This window comes from Giraffa tippelskirchi, chromosome 11 (assembly GCF_054371585.1).
Source record: "Giraffa tippelskirchi isolate mGirTip1 chromosome 11, T2T-mGirTip1v1.2.pri, whole genome shotgun sequence".
Taxonomy (NCBI): Eukaryota; Metazoa; Chordata; class Mammalia; order Artiodactyla; family Giraffidae; genus Giraffa; species Giraffa tippelskirchi.
In genome coordinates this window covers 106,423,555-106,443,446 of record NC_137285.1, presented here as the reverse complement: position 1 = coordinate 106,443,446, position 19,892 = coordinate 106,423,555, and the positions used below count along the sequence as shown (strand labels likewise).

Here is a 19,892-nt window from a genome sequence, read left to right as displayed (position 1 = left end):
AAACTACAATCAAAATGAGAGGCTAGGTTGAGATGAAAGGGGAAAATGACTATGATGTGTACAGAGTGGTGGGAAGAACACCCTCAGGTCTCCAGTGTCATTTCTTTTGCTAACCAAGTTAAATGTGTTAATAAATTACCCAAATATTTCATCCAAATTACCCAAATGGTATCCAAACCACTGACTTTGGAACCACAAGAGATCCAGGGGGCAGAGGTTAAAAGCCATGGCCTAAGGATGCTTTGGAGCTTCAGGCCTCCCAGTTGCTTCCTGCTGTGGAGACTAAAGACTGGGGCCTCCTACAAGACGCAAATTACTGGAATAATACATAGTGGCAAACTGACTTACAGTTCTCAATAAGAAGTCACAATAATTCAAAATATGCATTAATGTAGGATGAAGCTACACATTCAGGAAGGGTTTTCACAGCATAAAAAGAATAAAGAAGAGGGAAGCACTCCCAAGCAGCTTAAAATTATTTTCAGCCATTTGACACAGACTCATGTATATACAATTTACAACTAACCAATCTTATCTATCCATCAGAGAAGGGCAGGAGAAAACACACTTTAGAGCTACCTGCTAATATTTTGCTACCAAATATTTGAAAATAAAATTTAGGTTAAACATTTTGGCCAAAGGCTCCACAATTTCACCTTTGGGTTCCGTTGGTCAGATGACATTTCATTCCAGGCTTTTTTCTCTTCTCGGGTACCTACTTCCTTTACAAGACAATCTGAGAATAAGAATTTCTTCACCACTTGTTTAACAAAAATGGAGACAACAAACAAATATATCCAGTTTTCACTATCTCTTTTTTGCACATTATCAAGTGGTCCCAATTAGGCTTATTTACTCGTTCATTTATTTATGAAACGTATGCCCTCACAAAGTTTATAGTCTCATGTAGTTCCATTCAACAAACATGAACCAGACACTGAATCTGTGCCAAGCAAAAAGAAAGCAAGAAAATAAAATACAAACTCTGCCCCTATGGCATCCACAACCTAGAGGGACATTCACGGAGATAATACATACCTCAAACAGGGCATCCAGAAATAGTGAATTCAAATACAAGAAGTGATGAACTTTTGGAACTATAATCAAGGAAGTAGGAGGTGAATCCTCAGCCATTTTGAAAGATGACAAAGATTAGGCTAATGGGATGAAGAGCATTCCAGGCACAGGAAACAACTGAAGATAAACCTCACAAGACACATTAAGTGGTTTTGCTACAACATAAAATTTGCATGGGGAGCGGACCAAAAAGTAGATGGGAGTCAGCTCATGCCTGACCCTGCTCAGTTTGACTTTATCCTATAGAGATAAAAGGGAAGTTTTGACAGATTGCTGTGAATACTGCAAGGATGGGGTTACTGATCTTTATGTAGACTATCAAGAGATCAAAAATGATAAATTTAAAACCCTAAAAGGACTGCGCAAGTAGCAGTTTGTTCATCTTAGAGGAAGCACCTTCAGTACAGACAAGGGTATAGAAATGATAGTTTAGGGAGTTACGGAAATAAATAAGTGAGGACAGTTAAGTATAGACCATGCCTTTGAGATGCTTAGATGAAAACAGAAGAGATGGGACAGTTGATGAAGAAAAGTGAAGTGTTCAGAGATAGAGAGCTGTTATATCTTGAAAGAGGAATTTATAGGATGAGTTTTGGGGTGTGGGCAGTAATGGCATAGAGGAGGTCAAAAAAACTAACAAAGCTGAGGAAAATCTGAGTAGCGTCAAAGAATCTCTTAGGACTACTAGCTTTCTTAATTTTTAAGTTTTTTTCAAAGCCTGTTTAGCTTCTACTTTGGGGTTCCTAACCTTATCCCCAGAAAGCTTCCTGTTTTGAAAGCTCCCCATTACATCTGAACTCTGCCGGATTCTTGGACATGTTAGGTAGCTGGGACTTGCGCTTGTTGTTTTGTTTCCTAAGTGTTTCTGATCCTCCGAACGAGTGTACCCCAATAAAACATAATTACTCTGGGAAGGCATGTGTATATTTTACATATTTTTACCTCCAGGAAAGATTAAAAGAAAGAACAATAAAGGAATGGATAAAGAAGATGTGATACATATATACAATGGAAAACTATTCGGCCATAACAAAGAACAGAATAATGCCATCTGCAGCAACATGGGTGCAATTAGAGATTATCATACTAAGTGAAGCTGGTCAGAAAGAGAAAGACAAATACCATACAATATCACTTACATGTGAAATCTAAAATACGGCACAAATGAACCTATTTACAAAACAGAAAACAGACTCATAGACATAGAGAACTGACTTGTGGTTGCCAAGTGGAGGTGGGATTGACTAGGAGTTTGGGGTTAGTAGATGTAAACTATTACATTTAGAATGGATAAACAACAAGGTTCTACTGTATAGCACAGGGAACTATCTCTAATCTCCTGGGATAAACCATAATGGAAAAGGATATTATAAAAGAATATACAGCAGAAATTAGCACAATGTTGTGAATCAACTATACTTCAATTAAAAATATTAAAAAATAAAGAGAAAAGGGTCTACTGATGAGCTTTTTTCTAAAAAAAAAAAAAAACTGCTTTAAAAATCCTAGTGATATACATTCTGAATTTTTAAAAATTACCAATTGAAAATAAGCCAAAAAACTGTTACGTCATGTAGATGGAGTTTCACTTTTCACTAGCTAAGCATGTAAATAAGTGTTATCAAAAACCTTTTCTTATCTGAAGCAAAGTTACAGCCACAGCCATACCAGGAAGCTTTGGTTGACAGATTTAGAAAGTAGATTAAAAGCCTGAGGATGCACTTTATGGTGTGTATTTTTTCGGACCATTTTTTTCATGCTACGTAGATACATGCTTTTCACACAAAGATTAAATTACTTTTAGATATATAGCTCTGTAACCTGCCTTTTCACTAAATAGCTCATGAAAAACTTTTTATATCCATAAATAAATACCTATATAATCATTTTAAGGTCTGTAGAACATTCTATTAACAAGCTTTTGCTGTGGGACTCATAAATGACGGTGATCTCTCCCATAGAAACACATTAAAGATATCATCCAAGTCAACATACTTAGGCTAGACAGTCTCATTCTGCATGGCACTTCTACTTTCCCTTATCATAAAGTACATATACAGGCAACTCTACCTCACTTACCTCCTTGAAGATTATGTAATATACCTAAGCAGATGCCTTCTTGGGATGAAAAGTAAGGAAAATACACTAATTCTAATAACCTTTCAGAGCTCAAGAATTATGGCTTACCAATTCACCAATTGACTCTGAGCATGCCAAGTGCAAAACGAGTGCAGCTGATAAGTCCATTATCATAACACACCATGATCTCACACCGTACTATGAACCACCCTTTTTCTCAAGGTCTCCTTCTCAGCTGTATACTAAGCTACACCCAAGTATAATAATGTGGCACATCAACTTTTCTTGGTAGAAGATTTTTTCAAAAAATCCAACACTGCCGAATGAAATGTGAATTCAGACTCCTGGTCAGTCTTTGAATTGGACTATTAGTAGGGCACTGCTATCCTTTTCACTTATCACAGCACGGTCCATTCTCCTTAAAAGGACCGCAGGTATAAAAATATCTAACCCAAATTCTTTATGTAATTATATTAGTGGCACCAGAGATATCTAAAACTGTGACTCTATGTTATCAGTGAGCATGGCCTCAGAGTTGTCCATATTTTTTTACTAAAGAACCATACTGCACACAAGGCACATCTGATATTGGACAAAAGACAAAGTTCCCTCATCTACAGCTGCGTATTAGTAACCAGGACCGACTCTCATGATGGCAGTCTGTTTCGTGCAGCACTCAAAATTTCTGATCCAAATGAACTAGCCCCAGCACTTTATTATTTTGATGAGAAAGTACTTGAGAGGAAAAAGATTAAGAAAATACTGCTACTTAGATATAAGCATCTCTTTGTATGAAACTATTTCTAAAAACTTCTTTCTTGATTCCCATAGCTTCTGTGAGAAATGTTGGCTTACACCAATTATCTACATCCCTACTAAATTAGGCATTTCAGAATACAGAAAAGCACTTTCCATCAACTTTCAGCAATCACAAGAACAACAAAAAGTTTAACGTTCACCTCACCCCTTACTTCAATCAATTCCAAGAATTCCACCCTTATTCCCCACTTTCCAACTCCTTTACAAACAAATCTCCAACAACCCCTACCTTTCCACATGGACCAGAAAAAAAATCTTAAGGCTTTTATGTTACACTTACTCAAAATTCACGAGTAGAAACATTTATTCTTGAATTGATGCTCCCCGAAAGCTGAGTGTCCCTACACTGAGATTAACAATCATTTTAAAGCCTAGTAATTTTCCACAGGCACCTTCTCAGACAGACTGACACTTATCTCTATTTACATAGGACACGAAACTGAGGTGACCTGCTCAGGCTTCTGTGGCCCAACCAGGATGCTAAGTCATACTTTCTGTATTCCTAATCTGTTGAGCCATGCTGTCTTCACTACAAAAAAAAAAAAAGAAAAAAAATGCATGTCAATAGTATATGGCATCATGCACAAATCATAGAAATACAACTTATTAAAATATATGAAAATCATCACACCCAAAATACCTCTTGTAACTACATCAAAGTAATTGAACCACAAAACTAAGCAGCTGTACTGATTGGTCTAGTCACTAAAGGGGGGAAAATATTTTTAACTTCCTCTTCCTCCCAAAAAGCACTAAATATTAGTTTGTTGAACGTACCGGTTTTCATTAGAAGAAAATTACATATGCACACTATCTTTTAGCTATGAATACACAAGTTTAAGGTCACTACTCAGCTGTTTACAGAACAGACTACCCCATCATCTCTACTTGTGTGTACCTACCTATCAAGTTAAAGCAAGGTCTCATTAGGAATGGACTACTAGCTCATCACTCTGCAGCCTTCTAGAGTTTACAAAGCATTCTTGTAAACAACAGCCACACAGAGAAGTTGCAAAAGTTTACGGGTTATTAAAAAAAAATTCACTAGCTCTTGCCATATTTTGCGCTATAGTAGCATTATTGCCCTACAGTGATACTGCCTGGTGGTAATAAGGGCAACCAAACTGCCTGGATGTAAATCATGACCGACTCCACCACTCTGTATGTGAGCAAGTTACTTTGGTTTCTATTAATAAGTCTCCTCATTCATAAAAGGGGTAAAAGAGCCCCTAACTCCTAGTTCACAGAGTTGCTGAATGAATGGAATATGGGTGAAACATGTTTAGCACATTGCCTTGCATAGGAAGAGCACTTAAATACTGGCTTACTATCACTCCTCCTGCTACTCCGATTATTATTCTCATTACCATTCATGGAAACATTAATGTAGGGCTGGTGGACATATTTACAATTATTGTTAAATAGTTTTGATCTAATATTTTTTGGTCCCAGGTCAATGCTAATTACTGCCAATTAATGAATGTCTGACATTTATAATGTCATTCCTCCTTAACTAGGTCTTCCCTTCTCCACCTGTCTTAAGTTTTACTCATTCTTCAAAGCCCTACTCAGAATACTTGGAGATGAAGACTTTTCATATACCTCCCGACATAATGATGCTTCTTTTGAGCTGAGCTCAGCCTATCCATTACCTAAAATATTCAGTGGGTAATTAATCACATATTGGCATGGATTCTTTTCGTTTTTCTCCCATTATTAACTAATGCATAATGTTGTGATTTTCATGTGTTTTATGTTTTAAATCCTTAGTCAGTATAGTTCTTGAGGCTAAGAACCGTATCACAATGCTTCTTTCTATCATGGACTGGAACTTTGTGCATAATCCACTCAATAAATATGGTAATAGATGAGTTTTTTTAATCACTTCTGATTTTTCATATCAAATGTATTTTTTAAAATATGAAAGGCAGGGATATAATAAAGAGTTATGAAAATGCTTCATAGCTACCACTGAAATACTAATTATGTCTACCTCTCCATGGGGATTCCAAAAATAAGACAACACATGATAAGAGCAATGAATCAGTAGCAGAATAAAAAATTCTTGCTTCCGAGCACAAGTTGAATTCTTCCACAAAAACTATAGCCACAGTAGATTTAATATTGAATATAAGATTATGGTATCCATACTATACTGTACATCTCATACATAAGATTTAATAATTTATGCCATTCTTCAGATCAACAGGCACAGTATAGTAACTATGGGAATGAACATATATGCATTGCTGGTGAGAATGTAAAATGGTGTACTTGCTACAGAAAACAGTATGGCAGTTTCTCAAAAAATTAAACATGGAGTTACATATGATCCAACAATCCCATTTCTGGGTATATATCAAAAGAACTGAAAGCAGGGACTTGAACAGGTATTTGTACACCAATATTCACAGCAGCATTATTCACAATAGCCAAGATTACCTAAACATCCATGGGCAGATAAATGGATAAGGAAAATATAGAATGTATACACAGTGGAGAATTATTCAGCTTTGAAAAGGAAGGCAATTCTGACTCATGCTTCAATATGAATGAACCTTGAAAACATAAACCTAAGTGAAACAAACTAAATACAGAAGAACTACTACTGTATAATTCCACTTATACAAAGTGTCTAGAGTAGTCACATTCACAGAGATAGGAAATGTAATAGAATGATGGTTGCCAGGGGCTGGGGAGAGTGCGGAATGGGGAGTTTCAGGCTGGGGACATGAAAAAGCTCTGGAGAGGGATGGTGGGGATGGTTGTACAACAATGTGAATGTACTTACTGCCACTGATACATACACTTAAAGATGGTTAAAATGGTACGTTATATACATTTTACCACAATAAAATTTCAAAAATCAAGGAATAAATAAAATACTTTAAAAAAAGATGAATACAGGTCAAGTCTAAAGTGTTTGGTTCTTACTCTCTCAGCGTACTTACCAAATTGATGCCAGCAATTCACTTAAGGATCTTCAATAGTGAGTGAGGGATAAATTAACCAAGTCTCAATAAATGCATTTGTAACAGATATGATTTATAATGTACACAATCGTATCTTTTTTTTTGGACTCCTTTACCGATGTTCACATGGGAAAATGTCACTAATGGATGAGGGATTAATAGAGATAACATTTAAATTACAATCTCCAAAGGGACTTGCCTTTATAAAATGTATGCCTTAAGTTACTAATAGTACCTATGAGAAAAAATCATCCTCACGCAAGGCATAATAACATGGTTTAATAATCTAGACTTGTTTCCAACATTTTAAAGGTCACAATTCTTTCCTAAAATTCTCTATTCATTTTAAGTAACAATGTAATAATAATAAAAATATTCTCAAAAATGAACTAACTTCATTGAAATAATGCTGTGCTTAGTTGCTTAGTCGTGTCCGACTCTTTGTGACTCCATAGACTGTAGCCTGCCAGGTTCCTCTGTTCATGGGGATTCTCCAGGAAAGAATACTGGAGTAGGTTGCCATGCCCTCCTCCAGGGGATCCTCCCAACCCAGGGATTGAACCCAGGTCTCCCGAATTGCATTCTTTACCATCTGAGCCACCAGGGAAGCCCACTGAGCTAATGGCATCTGTCAACTACAACTCAGTATATGAGAGAATCATTGCATTATATCATTCTTTTAAAATAAAATATTATAAATATATGTGTAAGCATAAGAGGAAAGGGAACATGCTAAAGTTGCTGAAAAACTGTCTCCCCAGATTTCATAATACAGTAGAGCCTCATTGTTAGAAAATTCTTTATTTGCAAATTCACCAACTCAAATTAATTTGTAACTCCAAAATCAATACTTGCAGCATTTTCACGGTCATTTGCAGATACTCTCACAGCAAGAAAAAATGAGTCACCTGACAGTATGTTTCCAGCTGAGATAGAAAAAAGGCATCACTCTGCCTTCTTGTTTCAGCTCTCATACTGTAAACAAGCGTCCTTTTCAGGATCTATTTAGTGCCAGGTTTTTTATGTTTTTGTGCTTTTCTGTTGATTTTACTATAGCAAAAGGCCCCTCAGCACATTGCTGTGTGCCTAAACCCAATAAGATTTTGATGTACCTTGTGGAAAAACCTGGTGTTAGATATCTAAGATTTATTCAGGCATGAACTACAGAGCAGATCACTATGAATCCAAAGTGAATGAATCAATAATACATACTGAATACGGTATCTTTAAACGGAAACACATATTAAACAAGGTTAGGTATTAATCACTTGATGAAAATGTGAGCAAAGACTGGCAGGACCCTAACCCTACATTTCCCCTGGGAACAATGATAACAAATTTACTAATTTGATATTTATGACAACTTTACGTAAGTACCATGAATAACAAGAATCAACTGTACTTTGTAAAGAAAACTCTGGAGGGGAAAAAAATGGATCAATGGACTTGAATGGATAGTCCAGAAACAGGTCTATGTAAATCTGGCTGCAAGCAGCATAGAGATTAGCAGGAAAAAGTTAAACTACACAAGAACTGCCCCAGGACAAGTAAATACAGATCTGGGAAAAGTGAAAGGGGAATTCCTCATCTCACAACACAGAAAGGTTCAATCCAGCTAGAATGTTGAAAGCAAACTTTACCCCAGTGAGAAAAAAATAGGTATTTTTTAAAAATAGGAAAACAGCTCTAAGATCTTGATTTAGGGAACTATTTCATAAGCAAAACGCAAAAAGAACCCATAAAGGAAAAGTAAAATGAAAAACTTTTGATCATCAAAAGATATTAAACACAGAAAAAGATAAGCTAGAAACTGGAAAAAGATACTTGCAACACATGTAATTAATATGGGGAACTAAAACCAGTAAGAAAAAGGCAAATGATGCAATAGAAAAACAGACAAAAGACATGAACAGGTATTTAAGAGAAGATAAAATTCAAAAGACTAATAAATATATGTAAAAGACGCTCAATAATATTCAAAGACAGAAATTAAAATCTCAATGAACTATCATTTTACAAAAACTAGCAAAACTTAAAAACTCTGACAATACCAAGTGTTGGAGAAAATGTGGACGAACAGGAACTCTTCCACTGCTAGTAGGAATACGAATACCTTGGAAAACCGGTTATCATCATCTAGTGAAGCTGAATATGCACATTTCCTGTGACACAGCAATTCTCAGTGTAACTTTACAGGAACTTGTAATGTGTACCAGGAGAAAAGTACATGTCCACCACAACAGTATTGTTTGAAATTACAAAAACCCTCGTGAAAAAAACACCCTTACATCCAAGAATAGGCAGCTGGATAAATTCCGTTACATTCATAAAATGCTTACACAGCAATGGAATTAATAATTGGTCATTCATTATGACTGCTTCCTTATCAACACAAATGACTTTTAAAAACAGTTAAATGGATAAAATAACCGATCACAATAATATATACAGTATAATTCCACTTAAAATTCAAAAACATAGAAAATTAATCATTGCATTATTCAGGGTTACATGCATAGGTGGTAATTGTAAAGAAAAGTTAGAGAATAACAAACAAAAAATTCAAAACTGTGGTATCCTTGGACAGTAGGGGTGAATAACCAAGGAGAGGCACAGAGGAAACAAAATCAGAATTCTTAATTTCCTCACATCTGCTCCTCCTCCACTAGTTCCCACCTGCAGTTATATTCTTCTCTTTCTCTCACACCCCCTGTAATTAATCAACTTCTGTGTGTTAGTCACTCAGTCATGTTTGACTCTTCGTGATCCCATGGACTGTAGCCCATCAGGTTCCTCTGTCCATGGAATCCTCCAGGCAAGAATACTGGAGTGGGTTGCCATTTCCTCCTCCAGGGGATCTTCCCTCCCCAGGGATCGAACCCGGGTCTTCTGCATTGTGGGCAGATTCTTTACCTTCTGAGCCATCTGAGCCACTAACACCCCAATTCTGCCCAATTCTTTCCATTTCCTCTACTTTACTCTGGGTTAAGCCTTCATTAATCTCTCGCAAGGACTGTGGCAATAGCTTTCTCCTAAGTCTCTCAAGACTGTATAATTCTCCAAGATCATCCAAGTGATCTTTTCAAAATGTAAGTCATGTCCTTTAAACTCTCCAAAGGCTTCTCTTCACAATCAGAATAAAATTCAGTCTTTACCACAGCCTTCAGGGCGCCATCTTACCTGTTCTGTGCTTACCTCCTTCCACCCTTTTCCTAGCCCACTAGGTTTCACCTGGTTTGGCTTTCTACTTCTCAAACCTGCCGAGTTGATTTCCCCTCTTAAGGCTTTTACAGGAATGCCCTTTTCCTGGCTCTTGGCTTAGCTGGCTTCATTTCAGCATTTAAATCTCAAATAAATTTAAGCACAAATGCTACCTTCTCAACCTAGTTGCCTCTGACCACCTCATTAAATATGGCAACACTGCCACCAGCAAGCACTTATCACTTCACTCTGTTTCATTCTTTACAGCACTTATCACTATCTGTTAAGTTAGTGGTAAATTCCATCAGAACCCAAGTCCCACAAAAGCAGGGATCTGTCAGTTCAGTTCAGTGTAGTACAAAGCAGTGTCAGGCAAGTGGCAACAAATACTTGTTGGATGAATAAAACAGTGAACTTTACTTTGAATAAACATGAAGTAGTACTTTCTGACAGTGATATAAAAATCAAGAACACCAATGAAAAGTATTACAGATGGAAAGGTATTTTGAAAACTATGTGTCTGTGAAAATGTTAGTCCCTCAGTCATGTCCGATTATTCTTTGCGGTCCCATGGACTATGTAGCCAACCAAACGCCCCTGTCTATAGAATTCTCCAGGCAAGAATACTGGAGTGGGTTGCCATTCCCTTTTCCAGGGGATCTTCCTGACCCAGGGGTGTATTTGTGTGTGTGTGTGTGTGTGTGTATACATACACATATAAGTTTGCACTCTCCTTCAGGGAGATTAAGGGGGGAGAAAAATCTAACATGCTAATTTTGCATCAATCGTTCTAAAGAAGGAAAAAAACACATTTTTATGACTTTATACACCATTCAGATCCATCAACTGTCAGTCTACAATGGAAAATGAATCTTAAGCTTGAATTCTTAAAAACATGAGTAATTTGTGTATTCACAATGACTGACGTAAAGTCTATTCTCGTTTCATTACTTTGATGACCTCTGTTATGATCAACATGACAACAGTACATAATACCTACTGATTTCACTATGTGCTTGGTACTGTGTTGTTTTATACATGTTATTATTCAGTTCTCACGACACCTTTATCAGAGGTAGTGTTACTAACCCTATTTTACATATCAGAAAACTAAAGCAAAGAGAGGCTAGTCAGATGGCTAATGAGTGAAAGACAAATCTAGGCTGCCCGACTTCAAGGCGCTAAAATTAAGCCATCTGCTGAACTGATACTGCTCAATTCACTTACATTATTTGCTAAAAAACTGTATGTGTATCTACTGTAATTTTATGCATCGTGCTAGGTCAGCAATTCTTAAACATTACTGTACATTAGAATCACCTGGGCAGATTCTTAGATTCTGATTCAGTAAGTTTAGGGTGGAATTTCCAGAGATCTGCAATTTTAACTGCCTTGGTCCATGAACTACACTCAACTCTGTGCAGGGTGTTCTACAGGTTTGAGGATATATGAGCCTCCTGTCTCAATCAGTTTACAATCTAAAAGGGATAGAAATCACACAATTGGTAAATATACAGTGATAGAGGAGAAGTAGTATCAACAAAACAGCAAGAAAGACTTCAAGGAAGAGAGATCAGCTGTAATGAAATGAAGATGAGCAGGATTTCATGAAGAAAATCCTTCAGACTTTCAGGAATAATGCTACATGCAAAGGAAGGATCAAAAAGCAGACGGCTTGGCAGGAACAGAGGATCTGCATTTAGGGATGGAAAAATAATGTCAGTAAAAAGCAGAAGCTGTAGAATGCTCTCAGTGTCAACCTAAACACTATGGGTTTTATTCAGTGCTGGCTCTGGGAAATTGCTAATAGTTTTTGAGGAGGGAAATGATAAATCACAGCAATATTCTCTGGAAGAGTACTCTGATGAAGTTAGGCAAGATCAAGTATATAGAGAACAACAATAGGAATAGTTAGGCTGGCAGTGTTCCAATTTCAAAAAAATAAAAGCTAGAACATGGTACTGGAAAAGATGAAAAAGGGAAGAATGGTACTTCTTGACAGGCAACAATCACAGCTATTAACGAATGATTTCTTCACCCCTTAAGTCCAAGTTGTATTCCGACCAGTTTCATGTTACTTTTTACAACTTTTTTTTACACAACCAACTAAGCTCCAAAATATAGAGTTCACTTATTCAAAACACAGCCCATGACTAAGAAGTCAGCAAACAGGCCTGCAAAATACATGTCACATAGTTCATACACTAAAAGAAAAAAGTACATGTATATATATTATACTTAATATATAATATATATAAATGAAAGAACATTATTAAGAGCCATATAATCTCATTTTACTCAAAGTTCTAACAAAGGTAAGCATCTAATTTCCAAACCCACAGCAGTTCAGAAACAAAAATTAGAAGGGTAAAAGAGCCTGCTACAGACAGGTGGAAGAAGCTGAAGAACAGAAATGAAAACTATAAAAAAAAAAGCACACAGAATCACTCAGGGTAAATTCTCCACAACTGTTTATTGACAGATACACATGATTCCCAGAAAAAATGGAATTAATGAGAATCTTCCTTAATGTCCCAAACATCTACCACACAAAGAAAACTTTTAAACATTTTAAAACAAATCTTTACCTGAGTAAAAGGTAACTTTAAAAGGATGGCTGATATATGCAGGCAGAGCAACCAAGAGATAGTCAAAAAATAAAGGTAAGAAAGATGTATTTTATAAAACACTAAGTTTGAAGATAATAAGAATGCTTTCATAAAGCATCTACTCAAGAATGTGGCCCCACTGGTAAACTTTACTTTAGGCAATATTTTCCTGATGGCTGTGCTTTTGAATTACAGGTTTCAAATAATACGAGGGCATTTTCAACAAAAATTAAAATGATTGAATTGGTCTTAAATATAACCTATAAATACGTACCTACTGAAATCAGAAAGCATCATTTGACACTCAGTGTCCTGTAACAACAGGCCATGTGACACTTTTAAAAGGACATTAAACATGGCAACACATGAAGGCTTTTCACTTTGGTCACCCATACTCATTAACATTTATTATACTACTACTCACACAAGGACCTTATCTGTTTCAAAAACAGATGAAAATGTCATTTTCATGGGGAGAATTAAGATGTTAATTCACTGAAAGATATCTTAAGTTTATGATTAAGTTACTAAAGACAGGTACCTACACCTTAAATCATGAAGAAAAAGCATACCATACATTAATTATTGGAGTAGGAAGAGTATGGGTTTCAACTTGAGATTTTTCACACCCCAGAAAGGCAAATTAGTGTATAACATTGTAACATTAAAATAAAATTACCTTAAAGATGTTGTAAGGATGAATCAACTGTATGGAACTAGGCCTCTCATATTTCTCAGATCCAGCAAAGAACAGAGAAAATTAAAAAGCACATTCTTATTTCAAAATTTCATCAACCGATCAGGCAAATTAAGACATCAAAGATTATGGTACAATTTGCTACACCTTCTAAATATGTAAATAAAAGAAGCAGTCAACTGCACCAAGGGGGGTTCCACTCTCCCTCCCTACCCATCTCCTTATTATCATCCTTGTTCTCTAGAAACATAGGGGAAGACACTAATTGAAGCCAAAAAAATGTGCCCTGGAGACAGTTTGTCAAACTGCAAGTTATCACCCATGTATCAATTTAGTGCATTTAGTTAGCATTTCTTAAAGAAAAAGAATGAAATACAATAGCAATTATCAATATGCATCATTAGTAATAAGAGTGAGTACTGCTTTGTGAAACTTCTTGTTCCTATGTGGGTATGTACTAGATGATAATGAAAAACGTACTTCTTACTATGAAGCATGATTTGTTTAAAAGTTTGAAAGCTCCTAACCTAGAGATTTAGGTCAAATGCCTCTGGACCCAAAGCCATTCATCAGCCCTCAGCACTTACACAATCTCTTAGCTCAAGATAGGCTCGTAGAAACCAATTTAAGAGCTCCCGGCAGCCAAAAAAGAATGAGGACACGCCTTAACTAAGCCCGAATTTGGACCTGAAAGAACTAACTTCCCCCAACACCAGCTCTAGGCGGTGCCTACAAGCTTCTGGTAACTTAGCAACCTTCAGGGAGCTCCTCCTCCCTCCACTGACTAGAAACAGTTCTACTCTTCCAACCAACTTTCCGGAACTACAACTTCTAGAATCACTGTGCCCCAAGGCAGTATCTCCTCTCCTTCTCGCTTCACCAATTCCCAGTATGTCTTCCTAGAAGAGGACCTCGAACTCAGCAGAGAATGAAGCTCCTCACAGATCCTGACCCTTCTCTCCCAGATCTCTGGACAGGTTACCCTCCTCCCAGGTCCCATCTTACTCCAACCGTCTGTCAGTTAGTCGTCCTGGGGGCAAAACGATTCTCTCAAAAGCCCTCTTTAAACTGCCGCTTGCTTCTACGGGCCCCGGAAGGAGCAGGCCTGGTGTCCCAGGAGCTCCTAACCCAACCGAACCTCCCTGGGGACACGTACTCATTTTTTTTTTTTTTTTGATTCAGTAGTTCAGAGGCAAGTTTCCTATTTCCCCAGCAGCCCCAGACATCTCCAGTCTCCACCTCCTACCAGCCATGGGGCATCTCCTCGTCCCCCAGGCCCCGGGGCACAGCGGGAAGCCCTAATTCTCCCAGGAACTCAGACAGGCTCCCCCAGACGGCCTTCTCCAACTCGGGCCCCTCTCCCAGCCCAGGCCCTCCCCGCGCCGCCGCAGCGCAGGCCCGGCCCCATCCTCCCTCCGGCCCCGGCAGGTGTCCCATCCTCCCCTTCGCCCAGGCAGGCCTCGTCCCGCTCCGACTTCTTCCTACTATTTCCTCGCACGGCACCCCGGCTCCAGAGGGGAGCCCCTCGGGCCTCGACAACCCGGCGGAGCCGGCAGGCCCGGGCTCCACTCACCCCTCAGCCTGGGAGGCGGGGGAGCTGCTGCGGCGGCTCCTCGGCCTGCGCCTCTCCTCCCCCCTCCCGGCCGCCGCCGTGGCCGCCGCTCAGCCTCGGGCCTGCTCCCGGCCGGCCCCTGACCGGCTCCGCTTCACCTCGTCCCCAACTCTGGCCGCCGGAGCCCTGTGTCCTACATTGACCCGGAAGCAGCTTTCCCGGCCCAACAACAACACGTGACCCCGCCGCACGTGTCACGTCCGCTGCGTGAATGGGAGGGGGCGCCGGAGGAGCCGATCCTCCCGGACCAAGCTGAGGTTGCCATGGCGACGGGGATGTCGCGGCCGGCCGGGTAGTCACTAGAAACACACTTCATCATCTGCTTTTTCTCTTACCCGTCATGGGGGGACACCCTGGGTGCAAAGAAGGAGTACAAATTGTCACATCAGAGTGGAATAGGGGCAAGTCAGAGCTGAGCCCGGGACTCTGAGAGGCTGCTGTCTTACAGAAAGGAGCAGCAAGCCGAAAGTTTCCAGACTCAGCTAGAATTTTGTCCTGATTCTGTCACTAGTTTACCGGTGACCCTGATCAGTTTCCCTCCTTTCTAGGTCTACAGTGTCCTTACTCGCGAGCTCGAGGCTGTAACCTGATACTGTCCCAAGATGCTTTTGTGTAAGGATGTGGCAGCACTGTGACCTTTATTTCCTGTCCTTGTCACAAGGTCTGCGGCATCCTGAGATTTCGGCGCTCCAACACCAATGTAGTGATTGCACGTTTACTCATTGAGCCCCTTCTAGATACCAGGCACAGTATATAAGCTATTTCCGATTTTTTCTGACCTTCCCAAAGTAGGTATTTTACAAAATTGAAAACTGAAATTCACAAAGGTTAAGTGATCTACCCAAGACAATTAGTAAAAGTGACGAGACTGAGATCGGAATTCAGGTCAGTCTGGCACCAAAATCAAGTGCCCCCACTTCACATTATGCTATACTACTGCTCCAGCTCTGTACACATTATATCTGACTGTTGGGCTGTGATGGCTTATGTACTTCTTTGACCATTTCTTTTGCAAGAATAAGGATGGTGCTGGCTGAAAGCACCATCCCTAAAAGACTGAAGAGAATTCAGGGATATATTAGAGATATTTTAGGTGAAGAGCTAGGAGTTGACAAGATCTTCATGCATAAGGTGTGTGTGTTTTCGTGTAGTGTGTGCTAGGGAGCAGGTAAGGGGTTGTGATGTGCATACATGGGTATTTATTGGTTCATAGAGTGGGGAAGACAAAATTCTTTGCAAGGGACTTGATGGCAATTCCTGGGGACTCACTTCTTTTATTTTGTTTTGTTTTGATATTCCTGCTTTATTGACTATGCCAGAGCCTTTGACTGTGTGGATCACAATAAACTGTGGAAAATTCTGAAAGAGATGGGAATACCAGACCATCTGACCTGCCTCTTGAGAAACCTGTATGCAGGTCAGGAAGCAACAGTTAGAACTGGACATGGAACAACAGACTGGTTCCAAATAGGAAAAGGAGTCCGTCAAGGCTGTATATTGTCACCCTGCTTATTTAACTTATATACAGAGTACATCATGAGAAACGCTGGGCTGGAAGAAACACAAGCTGGAATCAAGATTGCCGGGAGAAATATCAATAACCTCAGATGTGCAGATGACACCACCCTTATGGCAGAAAGTGAAGAAGACCTAAAAAGCCTCTTGATGAAAGTGAAAAAGGAGAGTGAAAAAGTTGGCTTAAAGCTCAACATTCAGAAAACTAAGATCATGGCATCTGGTCCCATCACTTCATGGGAAATAGATGGGGAAACAGTGGAAACAGTGTCAGACTTGACTTTTTTGGGCTCCGAAATCACTGCTGATGGTGATTGCAGCCATGAAATTAAAAGACGCTTACTCCTTGGAAGGAAGATTATGACCAACCTAGATAGCATATTTAAAAGCAGAGACATTACTTTGCCAACAAAGGTCCGTCTAGTCAAGGCTATGGTTTTTCCAGTGGTCATGTATGGATGTGAGAGTTGGATGGTGAAGAAAGCTGAGCACTGCAGAATTGATGCTTTTGAACTGTGGTGTTGGAGAAGACTCTTGAGAGTCCCTTGGACTGCAAGGAGATCCAATCAATCCATCCTAAAAGAGATCAATCCTGGGTGTTTATTGGAAGGACTGATGTTGAAGCTGAAACTCCAATACTTTGGCCACCTGATGTGAAGAGTTGACTCATTGGAAAAGACCCTAATGCTGGGAAGGATTAGGGGCAGGAGGAGAAGGGGATGACAGAGGATGAGATGGTTGGATGGCATCACCGACTCGATGGACATGGGTTTGGGTAAACTCCGGGAGTTGGTGATGGACAGGGAGGCCTGGCGTGCTGCAATTCATGGAGTCACAAAGAGTCGGACACGACTGAGCGACTGAACTGAACTGAACTGACAGGTAAGCCTTAGGGGAATTAATAGAGGGGCAGGAAAAGAGTTGATTAAAGAAAATATTCTGAAGATCAAGGGGAGGGTGAGCCAAGAAACTGTGGAGCGGCAGTTTCCTCCTTCTGCAGAGCACAGAGGGTCTTTCTGGCACCATAGGGTGAACAGCTTTGGAAGTATTAGGATCATTGACATGACCAGCATCTAGTAGTTTCAGTGGCAAGGACCATGAGAAGAACTGAGTGAAATATACACAGAGGAGAAAGAGCAAGATGGATGCTGCTGCTGCTGCTGCTGCTAAGTCGCGTCAGTCGTGTCGGACTCTGTGTGACCCCATAGACGGCAGCCTACCAGGCTCCACCGTCCCTGGGATTCTCCAGGCAAGAACACTGGAGTGGGCTGCCATTTCCTTCTCCAATGCATGAAAGTGAAAAGTGAAAATGAACTCGCTCAGTCATGTCAGACTCTTCGCGACCCCATGGACTGCAGCCCACCAGGCTGCCCCGTCCATGGGATTCTCCAGGCAAGAGTACTGGAGTGGGTTGCCATTGCCTTTTCCGAAGGTGGATGCTACATGGATGCTTTACTGATAGACATACTTGTAAGCTCAGGTACCCTTGGGAACACTCAGAGATACTTAAGAAGTTAGATGTCCTATGAGCAACTAGGGGAAAAGGCAAGAAATGAGGGGTCATTATTGCCCACAAATACTGCATACAGTGTATATTCATATATGCATATGCATATATTCGTATACGCATATGCATATATTCGTATATGCATATATGAATACTGTATAAGATTGGGTGTGATTAGTTACAGTCAGCCCTTCGTACCCCAGGGATTCCATATCCACAGATTCAACCAATTGCCAATAGAAAATATTCAGGAAAAAAAGAAAATTCCAAAAAGTAAAACTTGAATTTGCTGTGCGTAGACAACTATTTGGGCTTCCCTGGTGGCTCAGATGGTAAAGGATCTGCCTACAACGCAGGAGATCTGGGCTAGACCACCTTGGAGAAGACAACTATTTACATGACATTTACATGTACATCATATTCAACCATTTACATACCAACTACATTGTACTAGGTATTATAAGTAATCTAGAAATGATTTAAAGTATATGGGAGGATGTGTATAGGTTATATGCAGGTACTACACCATTTTCTGTAAGAGACTTGAGCATCTGTGGATTTTGATATCTAGGAAGAGCCTGAAACAACTCCCCATGGATACCAAGAGATGACTATATACACTTTGGTTCTTTGAGATGTCCTTGACTCACTTTTCTTTCATTCCCTTCTCTCTCCTTGTAGAACATACTCCTAAAGACAAGATCAACGTCTCTACCCATCCCTTGTCTATCTCCACAAGATAGACAAAATTATCTCTCTAAAACTCATGTGTAAGGACTTCCCTGGTGGTCCAGTAGTTAAGAATCAGCTTTCCAATGTGAGTTCAGTCCCTGGTGGGAGAACTAAGATCTCACATGCCTCAGGGCAACTAAGCCCATACCCCGCAACTGGAGAGCCCACACAGGACATATTAAATTAATTTTTGAAAAAACCTCATGCGTGATCATGTTGTTCCCTGTCTGTTCTTATTCTGTCCATGCCCTGTTCAATCTGATAGGTACTATCCACATGTGGTTATTTAAATTAATTAAAACCGCATTTCCTAAGTCACATGACACTAGCTGCATTTCAGGAACTCTGTGGCTGTATGTGGCTGGGGTTGTCATATTGGACAGTGCCCGCAGAGACCGTTTTCATGATCGCAGGATGTCTGTTAGTGCTGCTCTACCCCTTTCTCAATCCCTCGTGTTTATGTTCTATGAGAATTTCCTCTGCTAAGCCCTTTGCTTCGAACATTTTTCTTCTACCTCCTTGAGACTGAAAATGATATTTAACTGCTTATTTTCTTGTCTCCTTGACAAGCACTTAAGCCTCCATGAAGGTAGGAGCTAGATCCATTGTGTTCACCCTGGATTCCCCATTATCTCTAAAGGACTGTTATATACAAAGAGACAGTGGACAGGGAAGTTAAATGAGAGAATGTAACAGAAAGATGGTCATTTTACTAGAAATTGTTGGTAATTTGATTGTTTTGACCTACAAACGGCAATTTCATATGGTTCAAGCCAATAATAAGAAAGAACTTTCGAAGAATTGGATTGCATTAGTCCATTCCAATGAGTTCCCTGTTACTTGGATAGGTTAGGCAAAGGAGAATTCTGCTAGAATGGTATATAAATAATTCCTGTATCAGGACTTCCTGGCAGTCCAGGGGTTAAGACTCTGCACTTCCAATCCAAGGGACATGGGTTCAGTCCCTGGTTGGGGAACGAAGATTCCACATGCCATGCAGTACAGCCAAGAAAAAGTAAAAATAGTAATAATAATAATAATTCATGAATCAGTTGGACTGGTTAACCAGTCG

The 19,892-nt window shown here is 39.5% G+C and overlaps 1 protein-coding gene and 1 long non-coding RNA gene across 12 annotated transcripts in view; one reads left to right on the top strand and one right to left on the bottom strand.

Moving 5' to 3' along the window:
• Positions 1 to 15,237, bottom strand: part of TBCEL (tubulin folding cofactor E like) — an 80,110-nt gene extending 64,873 nt beyond the window's left edge. For 4 of the 11 annotated variants that reach the window (XR_014068825.1, XR_014068826.1, XM_081541622.1 and 1 more), the window contains exon 1: positions 15,028 to 15,237. The gene's annotated coding sequence lies outside the window, so the exon portion shown is untranslated. Of the gene's footprint in view, positions 1 to 13,031; positions 13,070 to 13,436; positions 13,513 to 14,041; positions 14,453 to 14,610; positions 14,727 to 15,027 lie in introns of those variants that run through there. The other 7 variants (XM_081541630.1, XM_081541624.1, XM_081541625.1 and 4 more) reach the window with 7 other exon arrangements.
• LOC145526284 (uncharacterized) lies at positions 14,279 to 19,011 on the top strand. Its single transcript, XR_014068828.1, has 4 exons — positions 14,279 to 14,431; positions 15,615 to 15,810; positions 16,386 to 17,463; positions 18,770 to 19,011. It is a non-coding gene; the product is annotated as an uncharacterized LOC145526284 (long non-coding RNA).
• The last annotated feature ends 881 nt before the right edge of the window (positions 19,012 to 19,892 follow it).